At 43.1% G+C, this 24,237-nt stretch overlaps 1 long non-coding RNA gene across 1 annotated transcript in view; it reads right to left on the bottom strand.

Moving 5' to 3' along the window:
- Positions 1-17,372: 17,372 nt before the first annotated feature.
- LOC128776398 (uncharacterized) overlaps positions 17,373-24,237 on the bottom strand; it is a 50,991-nt gene continuing 44,126 nt past the window's right edge. The window contains exon 4 of the long non-coding RNA XR_008421451.1: positions 17,373-17,733. This is a non-coding gene — a long non-coding RNA (uncharacterized LOC128776398). The remainder of the gene's footprint in view (positions 17,734-24,237) is intronic.

Here is a 24,237-nt window from a genome sequence, read left to right on the forward strand (position 1 = left end):
TGAACATTAATGCCTATTCTTGGTGGCCTGGCTGGTCTCTGCACCCATCCCCCCAAACCATAACTATGCTGAGCCCTGAGCTTTTGATAAGAAAATAAGATGACGTGGGATAAACGCTTGAGAGCAAGAAATAAAAAATTAATGAACCAGCTATGATGGTATTCTTTAAAGTGAAGCAGATACGTTGTGGTGGTATGCTTTGTCACATAAAATGTAACCAGGGGCAAGGATGTGGAAAAATTGGAACCCTGTGCACTGTTGGTGGGAATGGAAAATAGGGCAGCTGCTATAGAAAACAGTACGGCAACTCCTCAACAACAACAACAACAAATAGAATTACCATATGATTTAGTGATTCTATTTCCAAGTATATACCCAAAGAATTGAAAGCAGGGACTGGACGAGGTCTTTGTACACCCCTGTTCATAGCAACAATATTCAAAATAATAAAAAGGCAGAAACAATCCAAGTATGAGCTGACAGATGAATAGATACACCAAATGTAGTGCATACCTATAAAAGATCATTATTCAGGCCTTAGAAGGAAGGAAATTCTAGGGGCGCCTGGGTGGCTCAGTCGGTTAAGCGTCCGACGTCAGCTCAGGTTGTGATCTCGTGGTCTGTGTGTTCAAGCCCCGCTTTGGGCTCTGTGCTGACAGCTCAGAATGTGGAGCCTGCTTTGGATTCTGTGTCTCCCTCTCTCTGCCCTTCCCCTCATACTCTGTCTCTCAAAAATGAATAAATGTTAAAAAAATTTTTTTAAAAAGGAAGGAAATTCTGACACATGCCATAACATGGAAGAACCTGGAAAACATTATACGTGAAATCATTCAGTCACCAAAGGACAAATACTGTATGGTTCCACTTAATGGTTCCACTGTATATGGTTCCAAATACTATATGGTTCCACCCAGAGAAGGCAGACTCATAAAGACCGAAAGTGGGAATGGTGGTTGCCAAAGGCTGGGGGGAGGGGAAATGAGGTGTTGTTTTTTTTGGTTTGGTTTTTGGTTTTTTTGTTTTGTTTTGTTTGTTTTTCCATGATTATTTTTATGTTTGTTTGTTTGTTTCAATATGAAATTTATTGTCCAATTGGCTTCCATACAACACCCTGTGCTCATCCCAACAGGTGCCCTCCTCCATGCCCACCATCCACCCTCCCCGCCCTCCCACCCCCCATCAACCCTCAGTCTATTCTCAGTTTTTAAGAGCCTCTTATGGTTTGGCTCCCTCCCTCTCTAACTTTTTGAGGCATTGTTATTTAATGGGGACAGAGTTTTGGTTTCGCGGGATGAAGAGAGTTCTGAGATGGATGGTGGTGACGGTTGCATAACAAGTGAGTGTACTTACTGCCATAAAACTATACACTTAAAAATGGTGAAGATGCCAAGTTTTATGTCATGCATATTTTACCACAATTTTTTTTAATGTAGCCAATGACCCAAATAGTACCAGAAGCAAAGGGACGGTCTTCATGGCAAGAGCACCCACTGCATCAAGGATCAGTGAGATCCTCTGTGTCTCCTTCCCAGGTCAAGGGACCTAAGTCTTGGTTCTTTGGCCTGGTCCTGCGAAAGGCTTGGGTGGTGTGTGCAGACACCGTCACCTCAGTGACAGGGACCCTACCTCCCTTTCTGAACACACTGCCCAGCTCCTAGGCCGGTGACCACACAAAGCCTAAGGGCATGTTTCCCATAACTCCTGGTCCCCATGCCCGAGGCTCTGGACCTCCCAGCTGCCCCTCGTCACTCTGCCATTGCTGTGCAATGCCAACCTGACTCTGGGGAAAGGGGAGTCAGGGGTGAAAGGGGTGAAAGGGGAAACCTTTCACCACAGCAGGGACAGCAGAGCCGGAAGACGAGAGGCAGACTTCCCAGTCTTCTGACAGAGTGTCCCCGTACTGGCCTGAACTCGCCCATCTTCCTCTTCCTTAGCATGGCTCATTGAGCACCGGCTGTGGTTTTTAAACACTACCAACAACACCTCCCTTCAGGGTAGATCACAGAGTTGGCTGCTGTTCTTGAAACCCGCTATGATGTACACTTGGCTGCAAGGTCCAGGAGTTTAAAGACTTCGTGTTTTCTTCTAAAATTTGATTAGAATTTACTGCAGTTGATATCCTAAAACTCAGTGATTGGGTTTTGCCCCAACTATGCAACTTCTCTTCTTACGTTCTCCCTGAAAGTCCATTTTTCCTTGAATCCGGACTGTTCAAATGATACAAATGGTACAAAAATCATAATTTCTGTCCCTAGACCCAAGATAAATTCCCCCGGGCAATTATATTTGAAATGGCTAAAACAGCAATAAAATATAAATGGCCATGGTTGTCTTAATGCTATTGGAATTCCTAATGCATTATGAATCTCCTGAGAATTTGACATTCATTTAGGGTTATAACTAAAATATATCGAAAGATGTGTTTTTTGTTTCCCTTTGCTTGTTTTATGTACTTATGGTGGAATAAACTTCAATTATCATGGTAAAGCCTACTGAAAAATGTATGCATAAATTTTAACACAATCTACAGCATACAAAGAATCCTTCTCAGAGATTGTTATTTTGTGCCAGAGGGTCAGAAACCCTGATCAGGGGCACCTGGGTGGCTCAGTCGGTTAAGCGTCCAACTTAGGCTCAGGTCATGATCTCACGGTTCGTGGGTTCGAGCCCCGCATCGGGCTCTGTGCTGACAGCTCAGAGCCCAGAGCCTGTTTCAGATTCTGTGTCTCCCTCTCTCTATGCCCCTCCCCAACTCATGTTCTGTCTCCCTCTGTCTCAAAAATAAATAAACATTAAAAAAATTAAAAAAAAACAAAAAAAAAACCCTGATCATAGAAGACCTTGCAAGAGGCATTTTTAGGAGAAGAATCCAGCATTTTACGTTGGAACTCAGAAAGGCATTTCTCTGGAGACCAGAAAATATTAACCAAAAAAGTCAATCGTGATTATAAAATCTGCACAATGCTGGTACACAAATCACTTATACTCCTTCAGCTCGACCAGTTTGGTCCTTGAAAGTCCTTTTCTTCTTTTATGAAGCATTAATTTCTCCACAGATGGTTACTGAGCACGTATTTTTGCCACAGCACAATGGAGGACCACACGACATGGTCTCTTCTCTCATGGAATTTACACTGTAGGAAATTAAAGATTGGGCCAGGACTGTGGAGGAAATACATAGTACAGCATGACAGAATCTCAGAGGGGGTGGGGTGTCTACTGTGGATATGAGAGTGTCCTCCACTGGTCCCTTGCCCACTGAGCCTCAAGTTACAGGTCTCAGAAGAAAGGAAAAGCGAAAGGTCCCCAGGTGTAAAAGAGGTAACTGTACCTTTGTGTTCATAATTTTTTTCTAATTTCAGGGGTTCATTTTAAGCTTTAATTTTAGGGGAGGGGGTTAGCCTTTATTTCCCAGAACTGAATTTTTGGAGAATATTAACAAGTTTATGGCAACATATAAATAATACAGAACATATACATAACATATACATATGTATGTTATATATACATACATATATATAACATACATTATATGTGTTATATATAATCTATATAACAGATTATATATGTTATATATACATATAACATACATTATATATGTTATATATATAATCTGCATATACATATGTGTGTATATATAACATATATACACATATACATATATACATATATGTACACATATACATATGTGTGTATATATAACATATATACACATATACATATGTGTGCACAACATACATGGGGTATACATACATGTGTGTACATATACATATATATGTTGTGATATATACATAATTATAGAGAGAGACAGAGATACAACTAAAAAGAGTCTGTGCCAATTTATACTTCTACTCTCAATGTACAAGAAAAGCTATTTCACTTTCTTTAATCTCCTTTAGAATATTCACAATTTTGATAAATATAAATAGTATCTAATTTATTTATTTTCTTTATCATATTTTTAAATATAACTTTGGAAAATACAAAAGAATATATGGAATATGTGCATATGTTATAAAACAAAATAGCACACATGAACCCATAACCCAGCCAATAACTTGCATGCATATACAAGCAACTCCACTGTCCCCTTCCCTCAGCCTCACTGCACCCCCCAGGTAAACTGTATCCTGAATTTTAGATCTATTATTCTCTTGTCTTTCTTTTAAAATAATTGTAATCAAATCAGTGTATATACCTGAATATTGTATCAGTGAGTTTGGGTTTTTAGTTTTATAAAAATAGTATCATACTTAATGGGGTTCTGCAACTTTCTATCTTCACTCAACATTATGTTCTTAAGATTCATCTATGTTATGGCACATCATTGAGTTCATTCATTTTCACTGTTAATAATATTCCATTCTTTTCGATTGGATCGTTTTCAGCTTTGTTATTATGATTTCATGTGAGCATATCATAAAAATCACTTCATATATCAAAAACCATTCAAGATAATTCCAAATATTTTTCCAATGCAACAGTGGAGATACTGGCTGTCCCAGGATACTTTTCCACCAGCATTATATAAGATACCCTATTTATCCTCATTCTCTCTAACACTTGACATGGTCAAATTTCATTGTTGGCAAGATAGTGTTTGTAAACTAGTATCTAACTGTGTTTCTACATGGTATTTCCCTGATTACTAATCAGGCAGATTATTTCTTCTTACAGTTATGTACCTTACATATTTTCTCTTCTGTGAAGTATCAGTTCACATCTTTTGCCCATTTTTCAATTGTATTTAATTATCTAACATATTTGTAGAAGTTCATTGCATATTCTGGGTATGAATCCTTTGTAGATTATTTTTTGTTAATTTTTATTTTTGAGGGAGATAGGGTCAGAGCATGAGCAAGGGAAGGGCAGAGAGAGGGGGAGACACAGAATTCAAAGCAGGCTCCAGGCTCTGAGCTGTGACGCGGGGTTCAGACTCATGAACCGTGAGATCATGACCTGAGCCGAGGTCAGCCGCTTAACCGACTGAGCCCCCCAGGTGTCCCAACCCCTTCTCGATTATATGTATTATAATATATTCTCCCAATTAATGACTTGATTTTTATTTGCTTTATGGTATTTGTTGGAGAAGTCTTAATTGTAAAGTAGTCAAATTTATCAACTCTCTTTTCATGAGTTTCTGTGTCTTGTTTTAAAAATTCCAAGGTTAGAAAGATTTTCTTCGATATCTTGTTCTAAAATATTCAAGTTCTCTGCCTTTCACATTTTAAGTACTGGAATTGATTTTTGTATGGGATGAGAATCAAGTTTCAATTTTAGCCATGTGGATACTAAGCTGTTCAACAACTATTTATTAAATAGTTCCTTCTTCCCCCAATCATCTGCAATGCCACTTCTGCTATATATCAAAGTTCCACGAGTATGTGGGCTTCTTTCTAAAGTCCCTATTTTGTTCTACTGGTCAATTTGTCTTTCCCTATACCAACAGCCAATGCATCAATGCTACAGATTTACAATAAATTTTTCTATCAGCCAGAGCAAGTCCATCTACTTTATGCTTCCTAACTATTTTTGACCCTTTTCTCTTCCACGTAAATTTTAATACCAACCTCTCAATTTCAGTGGAAATCCCATTTGGCTTTTATTTGGACTGTGGAGAGAACAAGCGACTTCATGATAGTGAGTACTCCTCTCCAAAACCATGACCATCATTCCATTTTCTTGGGTGTTCTTTAATATCCTCCGGTAAGATCTTATGATATTCTGAATGTAGATCTTACACATCGCTTATTAGAGTTATTCCTCATATTGCAGGTTGCCAATTGCCTCCAGAAAATTTCATCCTCCTCTTCCTGGGCATAGAGCAACTCAACGATTCTATTCACGCCCAGGAGTAATGATGCAGCTCCTAGGTAGCTCCTCCTTAAGGAAACATTGCTTTTGCCCTGAATTCAGCTTTTCCTCACTCTTGACCGCAACATTGATGCGGGAGTGGCCCATCTTTGACCATTCCGGTGCGTACAGGGCTCTTGGGAATGACCTGGCAACAAAGTGGAAGGAACCTAGGTCTCTTGGTGACCTGTTGAAGCAGAGCAGTCTGACCAGCCTAGACGAGCCAAGCTAGAAACTTCTCTCTTATTTAAGCCATGCTTTTGGGGGGTATTTATTATGGTGTACTATTGTTTTATACACTGTTAGATTCTGTTTGGAACATTTTATTTCGGGGGTGCCGGGGTGGCTCAGTCAGTTGAGCGCCCGACTTTAGCTCAGGTCATGATCTCGCAGTTCATGGGTTCGAGCCCTGTGTCGGGGCTACTGATAGCTCAGAGCTGGAGCCTGCTACGGATTCTGCATCTCCCTGTCTCTACCCCTCCCTTACTCACTCGCGCTCTCTCTCAAAAATAAATAAATGTTAAAAAAAATTAGGATACTTTATTTCGGATTTTTACATCTATCCTTAGAATGAAAATGAACAATAATTTCCCTTTATTCTAATGTTCTTTTCTTGTCTTGATGCCATAAAATGCATTAAAAATATTTCCACTCTTCCCATCCTCTGGAGGAGTTTACATCAGATGGAATGACCTGTTTCTGGAAAATTTAGTTGAACTCATCTGGATCTCCTGTTGTTCTTGTTGGGAAGAATTTTTACTATGAGTAATTGGATTTCTTTAATATTTTTCTTATTGGTGGGTAATAAGTACTATTTCAATGCAGTTTTAACTTCCATTTTTATGCTACTAAAGAGATTTGTCATCTTTCCATAGTTTATTAATTATGGGGTTCCTATTTTGCGGGCTTCCAGTTTATTTCCTTTTCCCTCTATGATCATTTAGATTAATTTTACTTCCCCTCCCACTATGGATACAATACTATCCCCTACCCCAATGATGTTGGCGCTTGGCCATATGAGTTGCTTTGCCCAAGGGATTGTTGGCAGGCGTGACATAAGCAAAAAGCTCTGTGGCTCAGTCAGGAGAGCATGCAACGCTTGACCTCAGGATCATAAGTTCGAGCCCTATGTTGGGTGTAGAGATTACTAAAAATAAACAAACTTCCGAAAAAATAAAAATAAACAAAGACGGGGAGAAACGTAAAACTAAAAAAGGGGCTTGGTGTTAATACAGAAGATTTTTTTAAGTATATTTATTTAGTTTTGAGAGAGGGAGAGAGGGAGAGCGTGAGCAGGGGCGCAGGGCAGAGAGAGAAGGAGACAAAGCATCCCAAGCAGGTGCCACACTGTCAGCAGCAGAACCCAATGTGGGGCTTGAACTCACAAACCTTGAGATCATGACTTGAGCCAAGGGAAATCATTTGTCTGAGAGTGATGACAGACCTTTGGAATAGACCTGTACCCATACTGCATCCTGGAGACAAGCCCCATGAACTTGCACCCTGAAGCAGAGTCACCTAGCCCAGTCCAACTTAACCAGTCAAATCAGAGTTGATTTAGGTGATAATAAATGCTATCATTAGCCACTGAGTTTTAAGGGGATTTGTTATGCAGCATTATTAGAGGAATAGTGGACTGCCACATCTATTTATCTATCAGGATGTTAGACAATTTATTATCAAATTTTGTGAATTTCTTATCAATTTTTCTCACCAATTTTATTAATCTATATAATCTTTATATATAATTATAATTAATTTTATATAATTATTAGTTTATTGCTATAACTATTCCTCCTGTGCTAGAGTTTTTCTGGCATTTTTATTTAGTTTATTTATTTAATTTGAGAGAGAGAGAGAGAGAGAGAGAGCGCTTGCAAGCAGGGGAGGAGCAGAGAGAGAGAGGGAGAGAGAGAATCCCAGGCAGGCTCCTTGCTGTCAGCAGGGAACCCAACATAGGGCTCTATCACACAGACCATGAGATCATGACCTGAGCTGAAATCAAGAGTCAAACACTTAACAGACTGAGCCACCCAGGCGCCCCTGGTGTTTATTTTACATCAGGAAAATCTCATGTTTAGTTAATTTCGTACACCGTGTACAATTTTGTACATTTTCCTCTGCGAGCTTATGCTACTTTTGAACCTAAACAGTCTTTCCCAGTTCTGAGATTTAATAAATAATCAATTCCATTTTCTGTTTTTCTAAAATTTAAGAGATATATAATTCTGAAATCTATCTGGAATGAGAGAGGTATATTAATAATTCGTGGGTCCTTTTATTTTTTTCCCTGAGTTCAATGTAATGTGTCTGGGAGCCCCAAAAATTAATCCTATTTTTAATTGGAAAAATATTTAAATTGAAAACTCATTAAGATTATATAATAGTCACCCTTTTAGCTAACATGTTTGTTTTTGCTTTAAATTTTTAATTAAATTAGCATACCAATTTAACAACTCCCAATTATTCTGTGTTTAACCAAGCTGAAATTAGGCTTTCATTTGCTGTTCAATCCCTCTAGACAATTTAAATGCACCACAGTGTTCTAGTTAGTCCACATCTCTGTTCCTTATTAACCAAAATAATTTAACTGCTTCCAAAAAACTTTTACTACTTCCAGTTCCTGGATTATTGTACGATCCTCTTGTCTGTCCAAGCTGGAAGGGAAGGGTGCCCATTTCATTGTTAGAAGGACCGGAAAAATGCTGTGTGAATAGCAGTACCGTAGTGAAGGTATCCTGGTGAGTGGATGTCTGTCCCTTGGTGACCGTGATTCTCCCCGATGGGAATCACCGCTCTCCCTGCAGTCCACTAGCAGCGTGTTTGTGGGATCGACATTGCAATGTACTTTTGTTTAAATGTTTGTTCATCCCATTTGACTGTGAGACCCCCCCATTGGTCGTTACTCATTTCTAGTTTTCTAGCCCCTCCCTTGGTACTTGGCTCACAGAAGATGCTCGGTAAATGTTGATTTTTTTTTTTATTTTTTTTAATGTTTCTTTATTTTTGAGACAGAGAGAGACAGAGCATGAACGGGAGAGGGTCAGAGAGAGAGGGAGACACAGAATCCGAAGCAGGCTCCAGGCTCCGAGCTGTCGGCACAGAGCCCGACGCAAGGCTCGAACTCATCAACCACAAGATCACGACCTGAGCCGAAGCCGGACGCTTAACCGACTGAGCCACCCAGGAGCCCCAAATGTTGGTTGATTGATCAACTGACTGGAAGTTTGCACTGCGTGACACTTGCGTGACAATGAGATGCCTATTTGATTAGCTTCTTTTCTCATTCCTTTCTCAGTTAGACCATGACTAGTATTTAATCCATTTACAATCTTGTACCAGCTCATTCTTTTATCTCTCTCGCTCCCGGTGGTTACCGGAGGGCCCAAATACCACCGCATAAGAGACAGAAAAGTGGAAATAAATTAGATTATCCCCAATTCCTTAACTAAGTTATTCCAGCAATGTGATATATTGGAAAGAGCACTGAACTAGGGCTAAGGTGACTTGAGGACCCAAGGCCAGGTGTTCTCCTTGTGCCCAGCTCCGGAAGGATCACTTGATTCCTCAGGGCTACAATTTTCCATCTGCAACTTACAATGTGCCATTTGTATTACACAATCTTCCTAGTAGTTCTCTGAAAAACTAATCAGGATTAGAGTCGTTCGTTAGGCGGCCACATTGCATAGTGAAGTACTCGGGGCTTTGGAGTCAGACGGCTCTGGCATTGATTCCAGACTGTCGGTTACCAGATTAACAAATCTTGGGTAAGTTATTTAACCTCAGTGATGCTCAGTTTTCTGTAGGAAGTATGACATCCCTCGTGCAAAGTTGCTGTGAAATTTAAATGGGATAAATCAGATGAAGTTTGGGCCAGTTCACACATGGTAGAGTCTAGATGGGCCTTCAGTTGTGTTAATGACACCCGTCCTTACACACAAGACACAGAGGATGCTCATCTTTTACCTTCCACTTATGCTCCACATCTCTCTCCGCCCCCCACACCCCAAAGACAACAGAGGTCCACTGATTTTAATGATGTTCTTTCCTATGGTTTTGGGACCACCATTGCCGAAAAGAGAGTCTATCTTAGAAGCACTGATTTAATGGTTAAATATCAATTTCTTGATGTATTACAAACGTTAAAGAAATATTCCCTAGGTCCTCCCTATGTCCAATGAAATGAAAAATTGCCAGATATGCAGAGCTGGGAAACTGGAGCGATGAGGTTCTTTAAATTCTGAACACAGGTGCTATTGATGTGTAGGCTCATTCCAATAATTGTTTGAATGGTAAGGAATGTTTCATACACAGTACGTAAGATTACATGAAGGCACAATAAAACAGAATCACAAAATCTTCAAAACGTGGTTTACATCTCGTTCCTAGACCCTAAGGTTTTATGATAGCCCGTTTTAAAACAAAACTCACCTGCCGACAAAGCAATTCACTTGGGAATTGGCTATTCGAACCTGCAACAGCCTTCAAAAGCCCAGAAGAACATCGATGATCATTTAAACTGTTTTGTCAAAGGGGTTTTGAATTTCTTGGTTTGGGAGCTTTTTCTTCGGATTTTGAGGCAGAGCTAATGCCTAAGCTGTCCAGCAGAGGGCAACAGGACCCGCAGGAAAGCACCCAGCTGTCTACTGTGTTTTAAAACAAGGCCCCGGCCCAGGGGGAGGACACCCTATTCCCACCAAGAAGTGCGCCAGCGGCCGTTGCAAAATGAAAATAGGGGTCCCTTGTCCAAAGGCCAAGAAGAAAGCTTTTCTTTCTACCTGTCATGCTGCGTTTTGTTATTTAATATCAGCTCCTTCTGGCCGAGGGACACCGGCAGGGTGGTGCAGGCCTCGGTGCCCCGACCACTGACAGTGTGCACGGGTTTTGGCCTTCCTGTCACCCTGACACAGACCCCACTGGCCTGTCAGGCTTCACACGAACACCACAAACACAAAGAGAACACTGTTAAGCATTTCAAGATGACTACCACGGAGACTTAAAGCCAGATGGGAGCCCCTTCAGATTGTCAGCCCTTTGGGACTGCACTGGCCGCACACCCATCCAGTGCACTCTCTGCGCTCTGAGTCCAGCCAATGCTAACAACCCAGGGGCCCCTAAATCCAGACTGTGCCGTTACCTGGATGCTTTCCAGCTTCTGGAAGCACGGAGGCAACAGCTCCCCCATTATCCTTCCCCCAACAGGACAGAAACCTCACCACTGTCCAATCTCTCTGCCTCTCATTCCAGCCGCATTGGTCTCTTTGATGTTCCTCGAACACCCCCACGCTTACTCTCCCCTCAGGACCTTTCCCCTTAACTTCCGCTTCCCTGGACTGCTCTTGTCCCAGACTGGGGACGCTCTCCCCCTTCATTCAGAACTCAGTTCAGATGTCACCTTATCAGGAAGGCCTTCCCCAGCTAAAAGAGTAATCCCCCCCACCCCCCCCCACCTGAGGTGGGCCTGACCCTTTAACCAGCTTTATTTTTCCTCAGCACTATCACCTACACCTGATGTATTATATATTATCTGACTAGCATATCCACAGGAGCGGGATTTTTGTGGGATTCTCGGTCCATGACTGTATCCCCAGCTCTCAGAACAGTGCCTCATGCGTATAAACACTCCAACATTGAAAGGAAAATAAATCTCTTGACAACCCACTGTCTGATGGCCGCAGTGCCCACTGACGAGACAAAAGTCAAGACCAAATAGCAACGTGGGCAGGGCCCACAGGGTGCACCTGTCAGATGAGCAGAGGGGATGGGAAAGGAGATCTCTTCACCTGTATACAGATTTGCTCTGAAAGAAGGATGCAGACTTTGCGTCGTACCTTTACATTTTCCCATTGCCAAACCTGTGACGTATTTCCAATACCCTTGGAGAGCGACTGCTTCATTCCGCTTACAGGTAAAATAAATAAGGCCCAGAGACGTAAACAGTCTTCCTTAAAGTTACACACCTCATAGTGGCAGAGCCAGATCTACAAGACCAGAACCCGAGATTCTTGACTTTCATCCCCGGGTTCTTTTCCAAGACCATGCTGTTCTGAGCATGTGGTCCCTGACCCGAGTTTTTCATTCTATCCCAGGGTCAGGAGGCTAGCCTCTCTGCCCCTAAGAACCCTTCTTAGTGGCCCACAGCACCTCGTGACTTCTTTGCAAGCCACACTCAGCTTGTTCGCAGAGACAAGTCAGCTTTGCCTTGGATTCAGTTCAGGAACAATATGTCAACAATTCTTTATTAATAAGCCCAAGTATATGATGTTTGTAAGCAACTGCAAATCGAATGTCCAGAGGAAACATAGGGGAGTGCATGGTGTGTTGTGAAATATTGCAGCAGACGGGCATAGTCTAGGTTTTGTGATTCGGAGTGTTTGCTTCCTAAAGGAGCACTGATTTCCCGCCCCTGAGGAGTTCGTTGTTTAGCCCTGAGCAAAGCACTGGTTCTAGACCCATCTACTTTAGCTAATTAGCCTCAGCTACATCTCACATGGGGGTTTCCTCAGTGGCGCACTTTAATATTCAGCAGGAGAATAGACACTCTTTATTCCTTTAATTGTGTTTTCCTAATTAAATCACAAACGGTAATTGCCTCTTACTCTTGAAAGGAAGATCTTAGATTTCATTATTGAGCGCCTATGTTCACATTTTATCTAAACTATTTTTAAAACCTTGGCACAACTGAGTAACCAAATAGACCTTACGCCACAGACATATTTTCCATAAATATAAAATTGCTTCTTTGATGGCAACCCTCACAACATGGCTGTGTTTGTTTATTCTCTCTCTCTCTCTCTCTCTCTCTCCCTCTCTGCCCCTCCCTGGCTTGCGTGCTTGCTCTCTCTCTCAATAAACAAACAAACATCTAATAGTGTTTGATGTCTGGTTATTGTAAAAAGGGTGAGAATAGTACCCTTTAGTCTAACTAGATAAAATGAAATGTACCGTACCCTTATCTATGAACCACTATGTTTCTTGTTTCCTAATATTTATTTATTTTTTATTGTTTTAAAGGTCTATTCATTTATTTTGAGAGAGAGAGAGAAAGAGAGCATAGGAAGGGCAGAGAGAGAGAGAGAGAATCCTAAGCAGCCTCCACACTGTCATTTCAGAACCCGACGTGGGGCTCAATGTCACAAAGCATGAGATCATGACCTGAGCCAAAATCAAGAGTTGGATGCCTAACCGACTGAGCCACCCAGGCACCCCATTTCCTAATCTTTTTAAAATAGAGGAAATTTCAACTAGTCTTCTATACTTAAAGGAAGATGATGAAGATTAATTTAACACTCTTGGAATAAACAAAAATAGTATAGAATAAACTTTGACAAGTTACAGTACCATATTAATATTATTTACAACGTAGCTGTCTCATAACATATTGGTAAAGATGATGAGATTTGTAGAATGTAGAATTTTAAAAGTGGAGGAGACCTCAAAGGTGATCTGGTTCAAATTCATTTTATTTTTTTTAAAGGTATTTTAATTTTTTTAACGTTTATTCATTTTTGAGGGAGAGAGAGAGACAGGGCAAGCAGAGGAGGGGCAGAGAGAGAGGGAGACACAGAACTTGAAGCAGGCTCCAGGGTAGAGCCCGATGTGGGGCTCAAACTCACGAACCGTGAGATCATGACCTGAGCTGAAGTAGGATGCTAAACCGACTGAGCCACGCAGGCGCCCCTCAAATTCGTTTTAAAGAAGGATAAGCAAAACTGCAGAAACAGAAGATTGTACCTGTTTAAAAGTTTTCCTTTGATAGACTAAGATTTTTTGCTCTGTTTTTTTTTTGTTTTTTCTTTTTTTTTTAGGTTTCAAGTTTTTATTTATATGCTAATGAGTTAGCACAGTGTAATGTTAGTTTCAGGTGTAGCATTCTGTGATTCATCATTTACATATAATAGCCAGTGTTCATCAGAACAGGTGCCCTCTTTTATATCCATCACCCACTTAACCCATCCCCTCAGTTTGTTCTTTAGAGTTAAGAGTCTCTCTTACAGCTTGCCTGCCTTGCCTCTTTTTTCTTCCTTCCTCTGTATTAATCTGTTTTGTTTCTTAAACTCCCCATGTGCATGAGATCATATGGCATTTGTCTTTCTCTGACCGACCTACTTAACATTATATTTCTAGCTCCATCCACATCGTTGCAAATGGCAAGATTTCATTCTTTTTTATGGCTGAGTAATATTGCCTTGTGTGTGTTTTGTATGTGTGTGTGTGTGTGTGTGTGTGTGTGTATAAAATAAATGGTATAAAAAAAAAAATATATATATATATATATATATCAATCACATCTTCTTTATCCATTCGTCAGTCGATGGACATTTGGGCTCTTTCCATAGTTTGACTATTGTTGATAATGCTATAAACATTGGGGTGCCATGTATCCCTTCGAATCTGTTCTTTTTGTATCCTTTGGGTAAATACCTAGCAGTGCAATTGTTGGGTCATAGAGTAGTTCTATTTTTAAGTTGCTAAGAAGCCTCCATACTGTTTTCCAGAGCGGCTGCACCAGTTTGCATTTCCAAAAGACGAAGATTTTATAATAAAGTATCATTTAAAAGGAAGTGAAACTAGCTATTTACCTCATTTGGAACACAAGAGTGAGACAACCAGCATCTCTTAGGGGCTCCAGACTATTTACAGCAGCTTCTTTAATTATCCATGATAGATCAGGCTTTCCAGATCCTCTGCCATCCCGACTGTCCTTGATAAATTTGTAACTGTCAGTATCCTCAAAATCCTAAATCCTCTGTCCCGTTTTCACCACCGTAGGGACTGTGGGCTTGGCGCCCCCTTGAGATCTTGGTGGATCCAGTTAATGCAAACCAAACATACATCCAAGACTGTGGGTTTGGCGCCCCCTTGAGACCTAGGTGGATCTAAAATACATCCATTTTTTGAACGCCTGTGTAACTGAAGGCCCTAGGCCTCGCCTGTGTAAACAGCTTTACAATCAGAGACCTCTGCTCTTTTTGTCTGCTCAGTGCTCAACTCTCCTTCTTCTACAACAGCACCCCGGTTTTCCCTTGGGGAGTTGACCCTGCGGACTGTCAATCCAGACAGCCGGCCCTCCACTGGCCAAGAGGCCGGGCATGTGGCTCAAGCTGGACTGGCTGGCCACCTCTCTGGCATTTTGACCCAGAAGGAGACACCAGCAGGAGCTGATTGTGACAGAATGGGATGCTGAAAAGACACTTCTCGTTTCCTACATTCTCCAGGTGCCTCTGGTTTGGGAGGTCCCAAACCTTGGTTCTTCTGCCTTTCCTATTCTACAAGGACCCATATGTCTTCCCAGTAAAATCCTTCTTTTGGTTAAAACAAAGTTTCCGTTGTGATTAACCCAAATCTCTACCTGGCCTCCGGGCTATTGGCTGTTTTGTTTCCTTATATGTTTTCTGCCCTCATTCTCTTCTATCAGAGAAGGGATTTTTGTCTGTCCCGTTCATTGCCGGATCTCCAGAACCGAGAATTCTGTCCGTAACATGAGAAGCTCTCAACAAATAGATCCTGGATGCATGACTGGTACACAATTCCCTAACTAATCCGTTTGTCGAACCCAAGTATCTTGGGATGATAAACTGAAAAAACAGTATCTCTTTTTTTAGTCTATTTCTTTATTTAAAAAAAGGGGAGCTCTGCATCAGGCTCTGAGCTGACAGGGTGGAGCCTGCTTGGGATTCTCTCTCTCTCTCTCCCTCTCTCTCTCTTTCTCCCTCTCTGCCCCTCCCTGGCTTGCGTGCATGCTCTCTCTCTCTCTCTCAATAAACAAACAAACAAACAAACATTTAAAAAAAGAAAGGATGGAAAAAAGAGTATTTAAGGCCCGGTCCTCATTAACTAAATGCAAGTCCCGTTTTCTGCCAAATTAGCCTCAGAATCGAGCAGCAGGGCAAAGTGTGGAGCGGACCTTGTGACCCGGTGAGTGGATGGTTCAGCTCACTCTGCTGTGGGGGAGCTGAGCCCTGAGGCAGGCTGCAGCTGTTGTGGCCAGAAGCACCCCAGGCTCCCAGCCGGACCAGCCAGGGAGAAAGTGGCTCAGCAGAAATGATCCATATAGAAATGGCTTCGCGTGTCTGAACTTGCTTTGTAACCCATGCTGAATTCACGGTGGGCCCTACAGCGGGTCTTGGTTTAAGACGAATGAGGAGAAACGGTAAGAAAGGAAAGAGATGGGCTCATAGGATTGGTGTGGCCGGTGTTTGCAGACGACGAGAATCAGATGGACACTGAAGACACAGGCACAGTGAGAAGCTGCTCGCGGACTTCCCACCCCCGGATATGATACCAAACAAAATGTGAATGGGTAGTGCGGTGGATGCCTTTAAAAAACTACAGAGATGACACAGGGTACAAGCCCTCTGTTAGAGAACGAGTGTCATTTGGCTCTTCTCCCTCGCGGAGGCCTTTACCAGAGAGGCTCACTGAGAATGGCTAATGTGAAGTGAGTCTGTTGTGTACCAGACTCGGACTGTGCTGGGTAATTGGCTTGCATTTCCTTGCGTGATTGCACCATCTCCTGCCCCCACCATCTCCCATTTTACGAGTGGGGAAAGGAGGTTTGGAGTGGTGCCCAAGGCCACACAGCTAGCAAGATTTCAACTGGAGAGCAAGAGATACTAGTTCGGAGAAAGAGATTAAGGAGAGAGGCTAGTGAGTCCACGTACCAGCCCACATTATGGGCGTGACGGAGAAATTTCTGGAAAAGATCAGGCAAGGAGAAAACCAGAGTGGGGTCTAACAGGACTCAAAGTGCCCAGCTTTAGTGGGGACCCAGATGTGTCCCGAGCCCTCCCAAGGGGCTGCTCCCCATTCACCACCTGGTTCCCTCTCTCCCAGTTGCTTCCGAATCATTCCCCCTCCACCCTCACCAATAACACCTGCCGTCCCTCTGTAGCAGATTGATCTGGCTGAGAAACTCACTGCCATGGTTTCTGCGGATGTCTCACTAAAAAAGAACGAGCAGTGTTTTTTTTCACCCTGTTCTCAGAAAGTAATCATGCCTTTGAGTCTCGGAAACTTGACTTTATTCTTAAAAGCAGGAACAGGTCTTTGTAAGAACCCTAAGTTTTGAGGAAGAGGGAGTATGACCCCTCCAGCCCCAGGAAGAGCTGGATCCTCTAAAGAGAGGGTCCCAAAATGCCGTCCCCTGAAGTTCCCCAAGACCCCTTCAGTGGTTCCGGGAGATCAAAACTACTTTCACGATAACACAAGATTCTTTGCCTTTTTTACTTTCCTGCTCTCCCCAGTGTACATGGAATTGTCCAGAGGCCACCCCGTGTGCGATATCACAGCAGATCGAATGCAGAAGCAGATGTGAGAATCCAGATATGAAAGTGACTTACAAAAACTGTAAAAAAAAAAATTCTCATTCATTTTGTGGTTTGGAAAAATTAATTCTACCTAAAGAACGTTACTTGGTTCAGTGTATACTGGGCTTAATAATACTTTTTGATGACTTAATAAAGATTTTGAACATTTCTCAGTTTTAATTTCTGGTAAATATTGCAGCCCACCTGGGGAGCACGGCTGGGCTGGACAACCACATTGCACAATGGAAGCACAATGTGTGATACAATGGCAGCCACCACCCTATGACCAGGTAAACCCTGGGATTCTGTTAAAGGACTCAGTACAGGAGGGCACTAGGAGTCCCAGTAATCACCAACATCAACTGTGCCACCAACCAGGAAGTGGGGTCTTAGAGCCGGATTTGATTTGTCATCCAACATAAAAGCCATGTTTCGTGTTCCTGAACATCATGAAACAAATTTCTATCTGCTGCACACTTCCTTTCCACATTGCTGTTATCTTCCAAACTTCCTGTCTTGCTTCATCATTTACTGAAGGCTCCACAATCTGGCTCAGTCTTCCTTTCTATTTCTGGGCTAAGGAAATGAAACATTTTTGAGAATGACCTCAAAAACCTAAGTTTTCTATCGCTGGCCTCCTCTCAGCAGCAACCTTCTCCACAGTGGCCCTTCCATTCCCTCCCTCAGCCATGACCTGGATCTACTTGTCCCCTGGAATCCTAGCTCCACACCACCCTCCTTCTCCCAGCTGGATCATCCACTTACTTCCTCTGCATCAGTTCTTCCCCTTTGTCCAGCCCTCTAGTCTCTTCACCCTTCTCCCTCACCCCTAACTACCCATGCTGTCAACACTCCCTTCCCTCCCTAGCTTCTACCCAATGTTTCACCCTGTCCAACTTCTCTTGGCATTCTCAACAAGCTCACCTCATCGTCTTTCCATCATACCCACCTGATGAAACCTAAACCCTGGATTACTCCAACTATTGGCCTTCTTGATACTCTTAAGTGCTGAGGAAGAAATCCACACCACCTCACAGACTGTATTAGATAAACTCATGGTGTCTGACCCAAACGGGACTCACAATCTTTCCAGCCAACTCTGCCAGGTTGCTTTAATTGATTCTCCTTCCCACTCTCCATACTGGTTACTTCAAGCCCCCTCCTCTTTCCTCAAACCACTAACCCCATCGCTGTCCTCTTCACTCTTGGGTGATGACCTGGCCTCTCACTTTTCAGAGAAAATAAAAGATAGTAGAAAGGAATCTTGTAAACTTTCTGCACTACTCTCACAGACTTAGCTCCAATCTTATCCACCTCCTTCCCTCAGTTACAGTAGAGATCTTCTGATGTTTAAGATCCCATCTCTTTCTTCACAGACATGTTTCCATCAGTTACCCACTCTCTGTCCTATATCTTCAGCCTCTGCCTCCACCAACACATAGATCCCCTCAATATCTGAAAATAAAGAGAAAGGAAACCTCTCCTAAGCTACACCCTCCTCCCGCCATTATACCATCTTTCTCTTTGTCTGCACTCCTTTTCTTCCTATATATTATACTCTTCAATAAGTCATAATCTGGCTGAAGGCCAACAGATGCCTATGTTAATTACAAGTCTTTCTTAAGTTTATTTATTTATTTTGAGACAGAGAGAGCATGAGCAGGGGAGGGGACAGAGAGAGAGAGAGAGAGAGAGAGAGAGAGAGAGAGAATCCCAAACAGACTCCACACTGTCAGCACAGAGCCCGATGAGGGGATTGAACTCATGAACCATGAGATCACGGCCTGAGCCGAAATCAAGAGTTGGACGCATAACCCACTGAGCCACCCAGGCTCCCCACAGGTCTTTCTTTTCAAGTAAGAGAAAGCTAATTGCCTTAGGTAGACAAGGATTCATTAAGGAAGAAATAGAGCAGGGAATCAGCAGGTACCTAGATAACCAGGGTCAGAAGAAATGCAGAAACCGGGGCAGCCCTAGGGGGTGGGTAGTAACAACTATTCAACAGCCTGGTCAGGGCCCCGCTTTCGGAGCAAATGAACTTTGGCTCTGTCTCCCATTCTTGTACCTAGGCTTAAAATCTGAAGTCCCAGGAGACTACTGAGAGTGCACACGATGGGGAAGGAAGTTTCCTAAAAGGAAATGCAGGTGTTATAATCAAAAGAAAGGTGAAAGAATAACGGGTGGCAAAAATAGAAAGCAAATGCCCACCACAACTCTTTTCAGCTTTTCTAATTGACACCTTTGCCACAATGAGCAACTGCTGGTTCATTGTTAGGAAACTTTTTTTTTTTTTTTTTTTTGCTGATAAATACATTTTATTTTTATTTTTTTTATATTAAATATAATGTATCGTCAAGTTGGTTTCCATACAACACCCAGTGTTCATCCCAACAGGAAACGCTAGAATGGAAGCTCCCTGAGGACAGCATCTCCAGCATCTTGGATAGGACTTCCTACATAGGATGCACTTAATAACTATTTGTTAAATGTTGACCACTCATCCTCTTGAAATCCTTTCTCCCTTGGCTTCCATGATATCTTGCTTTCCTGATTTCTCTCTGAGGTAGTCTCCTAGAACCGATGTACCAAATCACCACAAACTAGGTGACTTAAAACAACAGAAATTTATTCTCTCTTAGTCTGGAAGCCAGAAATCTGACATCAAGTTGTCAACAGGGCCACGCTCCCTCTGGGCTCTAGAGGAGAATCTATTCCTGGCCTCTTACAGCTTCTGGTGGCTCCAGGAATTCCATGGCTTGTGGCCACATCACTTCCCTCTGTGCCACCACCCTCACACCATTTTCTCTGCATCCTCCAATCTCCTTCTGCCTCCTTTCTAAGGACCCTTGCAATGGCATTTGGGGTTCAAGTAGACAGTCCAGAATAATCTCAGCGCCCTTCTACCTCTGTGGCCATTCCTTAGCCTTGTTTGAAGGCTCCTTTGCCTGAACCTGAAACTTTGATTCTCCCCAGAATTCAGTTGAGCGGTGTTTTTTTTTTTCTTTTCCATTCCACACATTCTCCCTGGTATTTCACATTTCCCCCAAGATCTCAATTACCAACTGCACCCTTGATGATTTTTAAATCAGCATCTTTAGCCCAGAAATTTTTCCTGAAAACTGAACCCATATAACCAACTACTAGAAAACTCTGCTTGGATCTTGGATGTTTCGCAGAAACCCCAAGTGCAAACATCCAAGAGTGAGCCCATTGTCTTCCCCCAAATTTACCCTGCTCCTGTGTGCCTGTGTCAGTTAATGGCACCAGTTACGAGCAGAAGGAGCTGTCAGCCGCTGTGCCTGCCAGAACTCCTGACTCAGAGAATCTGTGTCCATAACAAGATGGTCATTATTTCAAGCCACTAAATTGAGGGTGGTTTGTTACACAACAATAGATAACTGAGACATCTCCCACTGTCTCCAAGGTAAAATCCAAACTTATTAATCTGTCCTTCATGACTCCCCACCTTCTCCCGCTTCACGTCTTGCCATTTCCCCACAGCACTTCATCCTCCAACTCTACCAACCACTGTGAGTTCTCTGAACAAGCCACGTTCCCCCACCCCCAGGCTTTGTGTGCTTATGGCCACACTGACTGGCTGACGCATCCCCTCTCAGCCTCCACCTCTCTTCCACTTCCACACAGAGGCCAGGGTAGAAAACACTCCCATTCCCAGCCTTCTTTGCAGCCAGGGGCGGTCATTTGTGACCTTGTCTGACTCACGGAAGATGGGCCGTAGTCTGCTGGGAGCTTCTAGGAAAGCTGTTGCTTTCCTGATTGAAAGGATAGACGTTGCTAACAACATTCCCTCACCTGTTGTGTCTTTGACACAGAAATGATGCTAATGGGGCAACAGCGATCTTGTGACCATAAGAAAAGGCCAAGAGAATAGCGGAGACACCTACAGATCATCAAGCTGCAGAACCAATGTCAGCAGCTGCCTACTCCCACTCCTTGTGATGTGACAGAAAATAAACGCCTACTGCTTCGAGCCAGCCTTAATCAGTACCTCTTCCTTGAAACCAAAATCGTTCCTAACCAACACAATGTGACTCCTTCTGCTTGGACACTCTACCCCTTCCCTCTTGGTCCTTTGGACGCTTCCTGTCTAAGCCTAGATTTCGGCATTTCCAGGAAGACTTCCCTGTCGAGCCCAGGCCTGATCACTGTCCCAGGAATTTCCCCACAGCATCCTGTGTTTCCCTTGCTCTAGCATTTATCACATTTTTTTTTTCTTTTTTGGTGTATCCCACATCCCACTATGTTCTGGGCTGAATTGTGTCTTCCCACCCACCTAAATTTATATGTTGAAATCCTAAGCCCTAGAACCTCCGAATGTGACTCTATTTGCAGATAGGCCCTTTAAAGAGTTAATTAGGGTTAAAGGAAGTCGTGTGGGTGGGCCCTGATCCAATATGACTGGTGTCCTTAGAAGAAGGAGAAATTTGGACCCAGACACAGAAAGAGAAAAGAGGTTGTGAACACACCCCAAGAAAATGGCCATCTACAAGCCAAGAAAAGAGGCTTCAGAAGAAATCAAGCCTGCTGACACCTTGATCTTGGACTTGACAATCCAGAACGGGGAGGAAATTAATCTTTGTTGTTTAAACCACCCAGTCCATGATACTTTGTTAGGGCAGCCCTAGTAAACTAATAGACTAGCCAATATGGCAGCAATGAGACATCAAGGCAGTGATGGCCAGACATCAAGGCAGCCTCCTGGTCTCTAAGATGCAAACAGCCATGTTATTATCCCGCCCTGTCCATGGGTCAGGAGTCCAAGCATGGCTTAGTAGAACCTTCTGGACTGCCTCTGGAGAAATCCATGTGGTGGGAAACTGCAAGCACCTCTAGGAACTGAAGATGGCCTCCGACCAAAAGCAAAGAAGAAGCCAGGACCCTCTGGTCTGTAACCACTAGGAAGTGAATTCTACCAATAACCATGAAAGCCTGGAATAGAACTCTGAGCTCTGGATCAGAACACAGCCTGGCTGGTTCCTTGATTACAACCTTAGGGAGCAGAAGGTTCTGTTAAGCCATGCTTGGACTCCTGACCCATGGAGAAGGCGGAGTCATAAACGAGTGTTACTTTAAGCTGCTGAGTCTGTGGTAATTTGTTACACAGCATAGAAAACTAATATGTGCCTGATGGGACGAGATTTCCATTTTCTGGTAGAGGAGACGGGGAGCAGGTGATACCCATATGACTCCATGCTAGGAATGTTCATTGGAAATTCAGGAATCACGCTGAGCCTGAGAGGAGAAAGGGGAAAGAGAAATATAATGCAACTCGCTACCACCCCCGAAGTATGTTTTCCTCTCAAGGTGCGATGGGGTAAATAGCAACTAGTATCGTGTAATTTGAGGAACACGAACAAGCGATTCGTCCAAAAATATTTGCCCCCCACCGACCTGTCCTGACATCTAAGATGTCCATCTGCAAGGGGAGGGGATCTTTATGTAATAAGAAGCTTTCGGAATCCTGGTTTAAAATGCACAAGGCTGAGCCCCAGCCCACCTCTAAATCTCTAAGTCTACATTTTTACCAAGAACATCATCCGACAGGACCTCTGGGAACTATCCTTTGAGGACACTGCTTTACACACCTTGAGGAGACACATCCTGGAATGATGCGGTCAGTCTCCCGGACACGTAATTTGCCTGAACAGTCTTGAGGAGAAAGCCACCCTCCCTCCTCTGTCTCAGGGCCCGTCCAGGAGCTGCATTTGGCTCTACGTCCCCTATCGGGACTTGTTCCCAGGTTTTCAGGCTGCTGCCCAGCCCGGGCACAGTGGGCATGCTGCGTCCACCCGGAACGATTCTCAGCCATGGTCTTGGTCTCCGCACTGGACTCCTTATGCCTGGGAGCGCCCCGCCTGACACACACAGATCAGTCCCTCCAGCTCCAGGAGCAGAAGCTTTGAGCGACAGGCTGCAGTTCTCGGGGTTCCAGAACCAGAGACATTGCCCCAGAGAAGGCCTGGGTGTCTGAGCCAGTAAGGAGAGTCCGTGAATGCCAGGAACTGGGAAAAACTCTCTGACTGGTCAGTTTGCCTCGATAGGCCTGGCCCCCCACTGACCTGCTTTTATCACAGCCCCTCCTAGTGACTTACAATAACACACCCCCCGGGAGGTCCCATGCAGCTGGTGCTGCCCTGAGGGGACAACCCAGGATGCCGAGGACATCAGAGGAGTGTTAGTGACTTATCCCACCCAGACTCACCTCCTTCGTCCTCACCTTCCCTGTTGTACCTGTATTTCAGGGGTCTGTCCAGTGTTTTCTGGAGACAGAGGCGTTCCAACTGACAACTGTTTTTAGTATTTCAAACTAAACACAACGGAAATACCATCGATGCTGTCTGGCAAAGCGAACCAGACTGGGCTGAGGATTATATTTGGCACCTGCTCACGAGTCTGTTCTATTTTTCATCCAGAAAACTTGAAACTGCTTCCTCCAAATATCATGACTTGGGATTAATCAGCACTTTGGGGAGAGTCCAAAATTCTAACTGAAAGATATTTTTTTTTCTTGCTTTGAGTTATTTTGTGTAATAATAGGCATAGAGTCCTTAGGAAAATACCATTTGAAAACAGTGGTTGTGAGATGGGGGTATAGACTTAGCTTGATCTCCCCCTGGCCCCAAAGATGAAATTAACTGGGCGCTAAAGAGGAGACGAAATTTTTTGCTTCTGAAAATTAATTTACATTTTGGACAAGTGTTAATTTTGCTGATGATACGACCAAACCATATGGAAAACTTTGTGGTTCTGTTACTGATTTAAGAAAAAAATAATAGGGGCACCTGGGTGGCTGAGTCTATTGAGAGTCCAACTTTGGCTCAGGTCATGATCTCATGGTTCATGGGTTAGAGCCCCACGTGGGGCTTTGTGCTGACAGTGCAGAGCCTGCTTTGGATTCTCTGGCCCTCCCCTGCTTGAACTCTCTCCCTCTCAAAAATAAGTAAACATTAAAAATTTTTTAAAAGATAAATTTTTTAAAAGAGATATATTTTTAAAAAGAAAAAAAAACCCAATAATTTAAACCTTTGCGTCTTATTACTAGACCCAGAGAGTC

Source organism: Panthera pardus, unplaced genomic scaffold (genome assembly GCF_024362965.1).
Source record: "Panthera pardus isolate Hobbes unplaced genomic scaffold, ASM2436296v1 HiC_scaffold_1, whole genome shotgun sequence".
Lineage (NCBI taxonomy): Eukaryota > Metazoa > Chordata > Mammalia > Carnivora > Felidae > Panthera > Panthera pardus.